This window comes from Buteo buteo, unplaced genomic scaffold, assembly GCF_964188355.1.
Source record: "Buteo buteo unplaced genomic scaffold, bButBut1.hap1.1 HAP1_SCAFFOLD_336, whole genome shotgun sequence".
In the NCBI taxonomy this organism is placed as follows: domain Eukaryota; kingdom Metazoa; phylum Chordata; class Aves; order Accipitriformes; family Accipitridae; genus Buteo; species Buteo buteo.
Genome location: NW_027439500.1, coordinates 21,678 through 34,349, shown reverse-complemented (window position 1 = coordinate 34,349; position 12,672 = coordinate 21,678). Strand labels below are relative to the sequence as shown.

The window sequence follows — 12,672 nt, the reverse complement described above, 5'->3', positions numbered from 1 at the left end:
TGCATTTTCTACAAGGACTTTCTCTGAGGAGGGTATTCTTCTCTCTACAGTTTAATGAAAGGTAGCAGTAACATGCTAGTACTACTTCAGTCTGAGACACCTGTAGCGCTATGGCAAACTGCATGTTTTACTTGAGGCCTTCAGCTGCCTTAACTCACATAACATCTCCCACATACTGTACGTACATTCACCCTCTGCCTGCAGGGATTCAGAAAGCTGTGGGTTTGTTGCAACTGGTATGGCTTTTTCTTCTGATGAAGAGGACATTTTGGACTCCTGCTGGTTTGCTTCACTGCATGAGCAGAAAGAGAGAAATCCATCACAAAGCTTCAAAACAAACCTTGAAGAGCTTTACAAATTACTTTCTCACTGTAAAGTCTTCCAGTTTCCAAACAGAAAAAAACTAAGGAAAATGAGAAATTCCTTTACCAACACATCGACATTCAATTCCCGACTCATCTTGTGCAACGAATCAAGTACTTAACATTCTTCCCAGCTATCTCACACTGGATAATAACATAACAACAGAGTTGTATTAAAGAATAATATATTCTTTGTCTTCTGTAGAAAGAGTGCAACTGCCATACTCGAGGTCTAGAACCAACTGAACAAAAGTTTGTGCCACTGTAAGTTACCACTTGAAATTAAGGGTTATTTCATCGCTAACGTCTCTCACTAAGCAGTTGCAGCTTTTAAAGTACCTGCTGAGAAAACTGCTTCCCTTTCCAGAAACAAACAGGTGCTAATTGACCACACACAGAAAATAGAAACTAAGTGTATAAATTACTGCCAGAAAGTAGTCAAGCCCCACAATAAACCCACTAAAGTTACAGGAATCTCAGGTGTAATTTGCACCGACATAACATTCAGACAAAAGCAGGGCTTCTCTTCACAGTACCTGCTTAGTAACCCCCTCAAACTGTAAAAAGGTGCATATAGCCTGCTGAACAAAATCCTTATCCCGCTACTTTGGGGTCTGCAATGATTTGAGAAAAAAAGGCTCAAACTGACAGCTCGTCAATTTGACTTCTCTTCATGCCACATTAGTTCTGTCCACAGACAGAAAGGAACAGGAAACCTGTTGTATTTAAGAACACAGGAGAGAACCAATACCAGCTCAAAAATCATAGTTTTCAAACACAGGAAAGCCAGCAGTCACATGTTGTGTGAACCTAAAGGTGTATCTATATTTCATAAACTTACCCTTCACTTGCAGTCCCAGAAGTAGCAGCCTCAGCAGCTTTAAACAACCATTTACCATCCTCAGGAAGGGTAAGACGGTCAGCATTTGATTCTTCCACAAATCCTACAAAAACAGACAGATGGGTGACTTCCCTGTTGCACTTAACATCATTTCTTTCAAAATGCTCATATGATTTTCAAGAGAGCCGTAACGCATTTCACCTAGGATGGTGATCTAACAAAATAACGCTACCAAGACTTCAACTGCACAGAAGGTCTGAGTTCTTCTGTCCAGTAAAACCAGAAGTCTGATGCATAGTTTCCGTCAAGAAAACAACATGGCCATTGACATTCTGTTTACAAACTCAACTTGATATGTTACTGACCTAATACATAAAAACCTCAGGAAACATCCCTCCTTCTTAAAATTGGGTCAGAAGTTTTTCTTATTTCTCTTTGGATATTTAACTCATCCCAGCAATGCTTCTTTCCTTTCCTGATTTCGTTTCCCCTCTTCTACAAGAATGCATCTAAGGTCGTCTCCTGTTCTTTTCTCTAGCGGTTGACTGGTGGTGTTGAAACCCAACTGCTTGCTAGCCTGTTTTTCTCTCAACAGGCCAAATTCTAGAAACACCCTCCTCCTTTTCTTCTTTGTTTCTGCCATCTGCTTCCTCCAGATCCAACAATTACCTTTGCAGACAGTACGCAGGACTGGGATAATTTTGCTAGCTCAGCCCAAACAAGAGCTATACTGACTGCCCCCTAACGCTTCCAGAGGACTGAAATTGTACAGAACTGTTTGTACCATAGTCCGGCAATGACAAACTTTCTTCATAAGGTTATTCTTTAATGATTAGGACCTTATCATTGTTTTTAAGGAAAAGCACCCTTGATTTCTTGTCCAAACACAGGGCAGCTAAAAGCAGACAGGCAAATGTTTTGACCTATCTTACTAGAAACACTCAGACCTGGAGAACCCCTTTTACCCATGTACACGGAGTCCCTGTCTGGGCACTGCTCTTATTGAAAAAGAAAAGGAGCTGAGGAGCTTCAGGAGCAGCAGTGACTCTCCAGGATCCTCCGGAATCATCTCAGGCTTAGGACTGAATCAGGCTGCATATGATGCACTGATACCGGAGTACACGCTCCCCGCTACAAACTGTTTCGAGACCTCGGACGCAGAACTCCGACACTTGCATACCTCTCCCAGGAATAGCAAACTTTTGTTCTAAGGAGCTGAGCGGACTGAGCTCTGTTTGTCCAATCCTGACTGTAGCTGTGTTTACACATCTTCTCCCTGTTCCTGCACCACTGTCATTCCCAGCTCTTCATCACTGCTCACCACCTAGTGAGCTACATCTCTTCTAATCTGCCAGCAGACCTGCTCATATGAACACATCCTCAGCAGCTGCACTGGCTTGAATGAGTTGAATTGAGCTGAATTACCAAAGACCAGCTGAAATAGGTTTGGAAAAGGCTGCAGAAGCTGTTGAGCCAGCAAAAGGAGCAAACATGGCTGTAATGAGAAGCAGATACACAAGCAGACTCACTTCCCAAAGAAAACTACTTAACTGAGCACTAACGAGGGGGGTAAAAAAACAAAACAACAAAACATTACCTATCTAGTCAAAGCACGCCATAGGCTAAACGTGCTGTAAAAAAACCTGCAGCCTACAGAAGTCCCCCTAAAACAGAACCAGAAGCCTAAGTTTTCAGCTTGTACCCCTCTCAAAACTCCCACAAGTCGCTGCTGCCTCTCCGCTGCAATTACACACAAGAAATGCCAGCCAAAAGCAGTATACATGCAGAATGTCCACGAGACCTAAAAAAGGGCTCAAAACACAGTGGCAATTTTAAAAGCCTAGGACAAGGAAGTGCCTCGGACATTTGTGAATGCTCATCATGGACTGTTGCACCCGTCAGTAATTTAGCCTTTTGAAGACATTTGAAAAATGCAGAAGCTTAGGTTATCATAGCAGGAAACACACCAGCTGCTTTTCTCAGTTCTGATGAATCTGGTTGTCCCATCGGGAAGGGTTTCTCTTCAACTATTTCACTGTCTTCCTCCTTCTCCAGTTCTTCAAAATCGGCAGTTTCTTCAGCGGAAGAATTAGCTGGATTAGCAGCTATAAAGATGACTTCATCTTCAAAATCGCCAGGTGATTTTGCATCATGATACTCCAAAGCAGCTTGGTCTGACCTGGCAGAGAAGTTACTGTTTTCTTTGCTGACATCCGTTTTCTCCAAACCGTCTCCAGACTCTTCCACTTCAGCACCACCTTCCTCGGGATTGCTCAGAGGAAACAGAGCTGGTTTATCTCTACTTTCCGACCAAGCATCCTCCACCACTCCGTGATGATGCTCAGATGAAACTCCAGATGGTGCTTTGTTATCTTCCGTTACCTTTATTTTTTAAAAAGAAAGTTCACAATCAAGATCACACATATGCTTTTTGTCAAAGCAAGACAAAAAAAAAGAACAAATATATACCGATATTTGTCAGTTTTGCAAGTGTCGCCTTAAGCAAGGCGCTACAAAATTAGTTCTCATGCTAGCACTATCTTAGCTTTTAAAGCAGAGTGTAAAAACCAATCCCACTGTTGACTGCTTATTGAGTTTCCACAACCTTGGAGAATTAAGATGAAGTGGGCTTTGTAAGTGCTTGCTTACCCTGTCATCTCAAGGCTGTTCATTGGGTTCACTACTGTGTTTTCAAGAAGAGGGAGCTTTGCATACCTAAAATCATAACTCCAAGATTTCTCTTTTTTTATGCTTGCCTTTTCAGCTTGTATGCACTACTAACATATTTTAGCGTTCACTATGCCTGTGGCGTGGAACAAGTAAATTAATCCGGCCACACTGCACTATTACTAAGAACTTCCTACAGGAGAGAGAGCCTCTTCTTACAGTTGAGTAGCTCTTTATAACAGGCAATAACAGGTACGATAAAAACAGGTTAAGACAATTTGTTAGTACAGGTACGGAAAGCTCCTCCAGGTAGATACTAGCTTTGGAACATTACTTTGGCAACTGCATGACGAGCTGAATCAGGGAAGCCACCTGACAGAACAAAAGGAGGAGCAGAAGGGGGCAACTTCCAGGTGGACAGACTTCATTTGACAACTACACAAATGCTATCGCTGGTGCAAGGCAAGAAGCAAAACCAAGAACTTTAGGGCTAGAGAAGAGACAGCCATACAGCTCTCTTCATCGGCAGTCTATTTTTACCATAGCTTAAGGAAACCCAGGCCTTGCAAAAAGAGAGACTGAGAGTAAATGCAGCTCATGACTTTTGTTGCTTTCAGAGGTGTTTCATTCACAAAGCTTAACGAACCCAAACAACTGACTCAATCTGTATTCCTTACCCTCCTGCCATACCACCATTTCAAAAGGTATAGCGGGAAGCTGCACACATGCAATTTGGAACAATCACAGCGCCTAGTGATGCTGGAGTAAAAACCACCAAGGTGGCTGGTATTTGTTAAGAATATGTTCCTGCAGGCAGGTGATGTTACAGAAGGTCTAACATAACCTTTTTGGACCAAATTCAAGTCTGCCGTTCTGATTTGCTATTCCAGTTCTCAATATAAGGAGTATTGGAAAACTTGAAAAAAACTAAATCAAATCACAGTCTGTAAAGCCTTTAACTATAAAGATCACTAACTACAGGCCAGCTTACCCCAACAGTCCATTTTGCATTCAAGTTCTCTTCCCTGAAAGATACTCTACGCTCCTTTGCTCGTAGAGGAGGAGGTAGAGATCGTCCTGGAGATGCAGAAGGAGTTGCTAGGGGTGTAGTGCGAAGGCTGGATCTGAGAATAGACCGAGGAGTAAACACAGGAAAACCAGAAGCAGCTGTGGCCAAAACTTTTGTTACTGTTGATAACGGCTTTGGTCTTGCGACTGTAAAGCAAGAGGGGAAAAAATATCAGCCTTGTGTGATCAAAGTCGTGGTCAGTTGTCCATTGTATTTCCCTCCTCTAAAGAATTACCTTCTCTTGAGACCGATGAAGGCAAGTGGTAAGGCTTGGCTCTCTCTCTGGCCAGCTTCCTTTGAACTCTAGGAAGGATCTTGCCACATTGGTGCAATGTAGAATTCCTGGCAACTGCTCTCTCTCTCAAGCCAGGCTCACGATCATTCTGATGAACAAAAAGCATAAAGCAAGAAGGTAACTGATTACAAGAAGTTCACTGCACACAACTAAAGTATTAGTTCAAATTAAACCGAGTTTGTACCAGCAGAGAGGACAAAGTTTAGCCTCTGCACTGCTGTTTTTTCCAAAGGGACAAAAAACTTAATGGTATAAAAACCATGCATTTTATGTTTCTTATGAATCTACTGGCTTCTTTCTTCTTTTTTTTTTTAATTAATGCAACATAAAATGTTAGCGTTCAAATTAACTTCCTGAAGAAACAAGGATATGGCATCTTCTTGTCACAAGCATCAATACGTAGAATCCCTGCAAAAAGCCATCACTGAATTTGACAGAGACTGACATCGCTTAACTGGCATCACTTACGTTGTCATTCCCTTAAGTGGATTAAGAAACTGAAGCATATACATTCTTGCTTGTCGGTATGCAAGTCAAACTCCACAGAGCTATCGAGCACTTAGACAATGAGATGGTTAAGCTACAAATTGCATCTCTAAGGATCTATGTGTACTCAGAAGTCCAATTTTTAACTTACACTCGTTTTTATTGCATGGAACAAAGTATTTCACAAAGCTATGGGACAATGTGCGTACGGCAGTTAACTTAGAACTAAACTTTCCCTCTTCAAGACTGTTCCCAACGTCCTGCATCCAAAAGGATTCTACGTCCAATAACCACACGCATGCGGGAAATATTCCACAGTCTGAATCGAACAGGGTTTGTGTTAAATACTTCGGTGGTTTCATGTTAAACAAAGCTTACAGGCTTTTGCTTCGGTTGGTTGATCCTGTTTTCTAAAACACAAACCTTAACCACAAGAGGTGTCTCCAGTAAATTCAGCTCCGATGCTCTTGAAAAATTCTTTTGTGAGATGGAACCAAGCATATTTGATTTCAGTGGGCTGGATGCCATGAATGAAGTAGAAGCGCTGCATGGTGACTGCCAGCTACCACCCTGTGCTGCAGAACTTGAAGGAACAGGACGAACCACCAAATCCGGCAATCTGTGAAGATACACAATTGAAAATATGAACATAAATAAATACATGAAATAAAATCTTGAGCTGCACTCAAGACATCTGAGATGATACATAACAAAAACATTCAATGAACAAGAAATACAGGTGAACCCGCACTGCTGGGCTGATGGATCAGGCCCATGAACAAGTTACAGGCCTTCTCTTGTTTTTTCATGATTTCGTGACATGTCACACTTAATTTCCTAAATCCCTGCCATCTGAGGCAAGAGTAATGCAATTTTACGTTGCACCAGTGATGTAATTCTCATGTCAGAAGAAAATTCCTCTGCATTTCAATGCTGGGGCCACTTCAAATTCTCCACTTAGTTGTGTCCCCAAGCCGACCTTTTCTTTAACAGGTACAAAGCTAAATTTTGTTAACGGGTGTCCCAACAAATGCGTCGGGCAACTCTGCATCAGGGAGAGGACGTGTTATGACTGGTGGTTCTGTAGCTCTAGGCCTAGAATTAAAAGGAAAATGTAACTGACTTGCACTCCCCTCAAGTCCAAACGTACCAGAATTCAAGTTTCACCTTGAATATACTACCTCTAGGAAAATCATCTGACAACTGCTAGCTTCTTTTTTGCTCTTTATAATTCTGCCTGGTTTTGAGTGAAAAAAAAAAGAAAAAGGCAGAAACGAAGCAGAAGCTGGGCACAAAGTGGTAAAAGATTGCTATTTGATCACACAATCAAGTCTACCAAAACCTGTACACCAATAGCTTGTTGGCAATCATGGGTTTCGTTTCAGCTACCTTAAATTCTGTAAACACTTTTACTGTAATGTAAATAGATGTATTCGCATAAATGAGACTATCATAGCAGAAGAACTCTCGCTCCAAGTATTACTTAAGATGAATCGATTCTTAAATGTTATATCTTGTAGGTGCAAAAAAAGCCAAAGAAAGCTTTATTCAGGTGCCCCTTCCCTCCAAAACACTAACATAATTCAAGTGGATTTCTCTCTCTCTCCCTCTCTCCAAACACGCAGCTCAAGACTAAACTTTGTTAAAAGGCTGCTTACCTCTCACGGCATGAGCAACTGGTTTCCTGCTCATTTCCTACCCCTACTTCTCCAATTTTGGACAATACATTACTGATGAACGTTGCTCTTGTACGCACATTTCCTGCATTTGCTTGTTTTGTTACTGTTGATAACGGCTTTTGTCTTGCGCCTGTAAAGCAAGAGGGGAAAACATATCAGCCTTGTGTGATCAAAGTCGTGGTCAGTTGTCCATTGTATTTCCCTCCTCTAAAGAATTACCTTCTCTTGAGACCGATGAAGGCAAGTGGTAAGGCTTGGCTCTCTCTCTGGCCAGCTTCCTTTGAACTCTAGGAAGGATCTTGCCACATTGGTGCAATGTAGAATTCCTGGCAACTGCTCTCTCTCTCAAGCCAGGCTCACGATCATTCTGATGAACAAAAAGCATAAAGCAAGAAGGTAACTGATTACAAGAAGTTCACTGCACACAACTAAAGTATTAGTTCAAATTAAACCGAGTTTGTACCAGCAGAGAGGACAAAGTTTAGCCTCTGCACTGCTGTTTTTTCCAAAGGGACAAAAAACTTAATGGTATAAAAACCATGCATTTTATGTTTCTTATGAATCTACTGGCTTCTTTCTTCTTTTTTTTTTTAATTAATGCAACATAAAATGTTAGCGTTCAAATTAACTTCCTGAAGAAACAAGGATATGGCATCTTCTTGTCACAAGCATCAATACGTAGAATCCCTGCAAAAAGCCATCACTGAATTTGACAGAGACTGACATCGCTTAACTGGCATCACTTACGTTGTCATTCCCTTAAGTGGATTAAGAAACTGAAGCATATACATTCTTGCTTGTCGGTATGCAAGTCAAACTCCACAGAGCTATCGAGCACTTAGACAATGAGATGGTTAAGCTACAAATTGCATCTCTAAGGATCTATGTGTACTCAGAAGTCCAATTTTTAACTTACACTCGTTTTTATTGCATGGAACAAAGTATTTCACAAAGCTATGGGACAATGTGCGTACGGCAGTTAACTTAGAACTAAACTTTCCCTCTTCAAGACTGTTCCCAACGTCCTGCTTCCAAAAGGATTCTACGTCCAATAACCACACGCATGCGGAAAATATTCCACAGTCTGAATCCAACAGGGTTTGTGTTAAATACTTTGGTGGTTTCATGTTAAACAAAGTTTACAGGCTTTTGCTTCGGTTGGTTGATCCTGTTTTCTAAAACACAAACCTTAACCACAAGAGGTGTCTCCAGTAAATTCAGCTCCGATGCTCTTGAAAAATTCTTTTGTGAGATGGAACCAAGCATATTTGATTTCAATGGGCTGGATGCCATGAATGAAGTAGAAGCGCTGCATGGTGACTGCCAGCTACCACCCTGTGCTGCAGAACTTGAAGGAACAGGACGAACCACCAAATCCGGCAATCTGTGAAGATACACAATTGAAAATATGAACATAAATAAATACATGAAATAAAATCTTGAGCTGCACTCAAGACATCTGAGATGATACATAACAAAAACATTCAATGAACAAGAAATACAGGTGAACCCGCACTGCTGGGCTGATGGATCAGGCCCATGAACAAGTTACAGGCCTTCTCTTGTTTTTTCATGATTTCGTGACATGTCACACTTAATTTCCTAAATCCCTGCCATCTGAGGCAAGAGTAATGCAATTTTACGTTGCACCAGTGATGTAATTCTCATGTCAGAAGAAAATTCCTCTGCATTTCAATGCTGGGGCCACTTCAAATTCTCCACTTAGTTGTGTCCCCAAGCCGACCTTTTCTTTAACAGGTACAAAGCTAAATTTTGTTAACGGGTGTCCCAACAAATGCGTCGGGCAACTCTGCATCAGGGAGAGGACGTGTTATGACTGGTGGTTCTGTAGCTCTAGGCCTAGAATTAAAAGGAAAATGTAACTGACTTGCACTCCCCTCAAGTCCAAACGTACCAGAATTCAAGTTTCACCTTGAATATACTACCTCTAGGAAAATCATCTGACAACTGCTAGCTTCTTTTTTGCTCTTTATAATTCTGCCTGGTTTTGAGTGAAAAAAAAAAGAAAAAGGCAGAAACGAAGCAGAAGCTGGGCACAAAGTGGTAAAAGATTGCTATTTGATCACACAATCAAGTCTACCAAAACCTGTACACCAATAGCTTGTTGGCAATCATGGGTTTCGTTTCAGCTACCTTAAATTCTGTAAACACTTTTACTGTAATGTAAATAGATGTATTCGCATAAATGAGACTATCATAGCAGAAGAACTCTCGCTCCAAGTATTACTTAAGATGAATCGATTCTTAAATGTTATATCTTGTAGGTGCAAAAAAAGCCAAAGAAAGCTTTATTCAGGTGCCCCTTCCCTCCAAAACACTAACATAATTCAAGTGGATTTCTCTCTCTCTCCCTCTCTCCAAACACGCAGCTCAAGACTAAACTTTGTTAAAAGGCTGCTTACCTCTCACGGCATGAGCAACTGGTTTCCTGCTCATTTCCTACCCCTACTTCTCCAATTTTGGACAATACATTACTGATGAACGTTGCTCTTGTACGCACATTTCCTGCATTTGCTTGTTTTGTTACTGTTGATAACGGCTTTTGTCTTGCGCCTGTAAAGCAAGAGGGGAAAACATATCAGCCTTGTGTGATCAAAGTCGTGGTCAGTTGTCCATTGTATTTCCCTCCTCTAAAGAATTACCTTCTCTTGAGACCGATGAAGGCAAGTGGTAAGGCTTGGCTCTCTCTCTGGCCAGCTTCCTTTGAACTCTAGGAAGGATCTTGCCACATTGGTGCAATGTAGAATTCCTGGCAACTGCTCTCTCTCTCAAGCCAGGCTCACGATCATTCTGATGAACAAAAAGCATAAAGCAAGAAGGTAACTGATTACAAGAAGTTCATTGCACACAACTATCTCTGCTATTTCTAATTAGTGAATACATTTCCTCCACAGATACTGTATAATACCGCCACTGCACAGAGGAGCAGCAAGTTCTACTCCTTGGCACACACCAATTTCACCTGGTAATTTCAGCAAAGGGCAAGGCAGACTAGGATAAGAACAGAACCTACAACTTCAAGTTGAAACAATTCTGGCACTCGGCAGAACCTCACTCCGATACGCTTGTTCTCACCTGCAATTTTCAAATGGCTTACGAAATAGCAGGCTTTCCCTTGTTTTTCCTGAAACACCAATGTCCGAGATGACTGAATATTCAGGGCAACTGCAAATTACAGTGGACGCAATGATGTGAATATTAAAACAAGTAAGAAAAGGCTACCTACACACACCTTCTGGCCAAATGAAAGTTTTCAAATGCAGGACCTAAACCTTCCAAGACCACCTTATAAGTGCGATCCACTGGAAAACTATGGTTCCGGAACACAGAAAATGTATCACAGATTCATAACAGAAGTTCGCAAAACGCAAAATTTAATCTGGCTGTTTTGAGAAACAGAAGTTAGATAAGAATTTCTGTCATCAAAGGGGTAAAACAGAAGTTGTGGAGTCGCAGAGCTCATGCTATAACTGGAGGAAATAAAAAGAAAACCAAACCAGCACACAGATTTTACCTGTGCATTGGCATCCAGACTGCTCTCAGCTAGAAAAATAAAGTTGTGTGCAAGATTCAAGAGGTGACATACAACATACTCTTCATGCCACAGAAAGGAGTGACACAAACAGCGTTCGGCAATCTAAACCATTATTCCTTAGATGAAAACAAACTATTTTAAGTGGAGTCAACAATGGTCTGCAACACTTAGTTTATAACTTCACGCAGTAGCTTTGGAGTAGTGAAATATTTTGTTCAACTTTTAGGTTCAGCTGGAACGGAAAGTGTAGAAACTTATTCCTAGTATTTCAAAGAATGGTATAAAAACCAAAGCGTTGATTTTTATTTTATTTACTACCAAAAATGGTTAGTAACACCTAACAGAAACCTGCACACTTGACAGAACTTTCACGCTTACCGTAAGATTAACGTTCATTGAACGATTCGACTGCAGCGCTGGGATATAGTTGGCACGCTGCACATGGTGGTCTAAAGGAAATCTAAGATTCCGGACAGCAGCATCGCTCTGTAAAATCTTCTCCAAACACTCCTATGAGAAATAACACATTTCAAAAATCTGTTATGATTCTGCCTCTTCTCTTTTCAAAGAGACCATTAAGATTTTTTTCGTGTCCACACTTACTTGTTCAGTGCCTGTGAAAGGTAGCTTCAGTAAGTCTTCCATTAGTCCCATCTCCTGACAGATTTCATACACGTGTTTTAACAGCTCTTCGATGTTTAACCTGGTGGCATGTTGCTGCAACAGACCCCAAGCCTCCACCACGCACCTGTAATTCAATTTTTTGAGATGTAAAGGAATATTAATAGTATCACCAAAAAGATGCCCCCAAACGACTGTATTCAGAGTTTAAAGGGAATTTAGGGCATGGTGATTCGCATTAGTTGTTCTCCACCTTTCACAATATTGGAATGCCAAAACGGTGGGATAGGTTTCTTTACCTATTGGACAACAACACCGTGAGGAAAAGCCGCACTTCACTGCTGCTTGACATTGCTGGCTTCATCATCTGTATGTATCTGAGGGCTCGCCTACGCTCTCCTTGGCACATCAGGGATTGAATAATTCTCCTGTGCTGCCATGACACAGTTTTGATTGTGGCTGGATGAAAGAGCAGGGCCAGTGAATTCTGTAGAGGTTAGAGGTCAGGTGTATTATCATATGCACGTGCACGCACGCCACAAGAACATTCAAAAGTATCTTAAGTAAGGGTGGACGTGTGTCAAATAAACTTAGATGACTAACTACTGTAGATAAAAATTCTCAAGTATTTGCAAAAAAAATAATCCAGTTAGCCATACAGAACAAAGCGAGTGTTTTAAAAGGAGTAATTCACACTTTTCCAGAGTAACCAAATCTCTGTGTACAAACACCACTTTCTATAAATACATTACTAAATAATAAGCTATTCTCCCAGACAAACAGATATATTAACTTTGTGACAGGCAAAGAACAACCTTCAGCATCAGAAAGAACATGAATTAGGTTGAACAGTCACTTCTGCAGTCTTCTGCCTCAAACCTTGCTGCTATGATCATAGTTTTAATATTTAAAGTACCTAAAACACTGTCTTTGAGAAAGCGCTCCATCGGTCTGCTGGAAGCAACCTAAATGGATGGCTTTGAAAACTCAAGTATCAAGCATGATTAAAGTTGATTTCTTCTTTGTTTTAATCCATTTCCTGTCAAAGTGGCTAAAAGAGAATTTCAGATTATAACTTATTGCTAAAGATGTCGAA

At 41.0% G+C, this 12,672-nt stretch overlaps 1 pseudogene; it reads right to left on the bottom strand.

Annotated features, from left to right (window-relative positions):
- The window catches only part of LOC142028397 (protein ELYS-like), a 40,082-nt pseudogene that overhangs the window by 6,510 nt on the left and 20,900 nt on the right, over nucleotides 1–12,672 (bottom strand).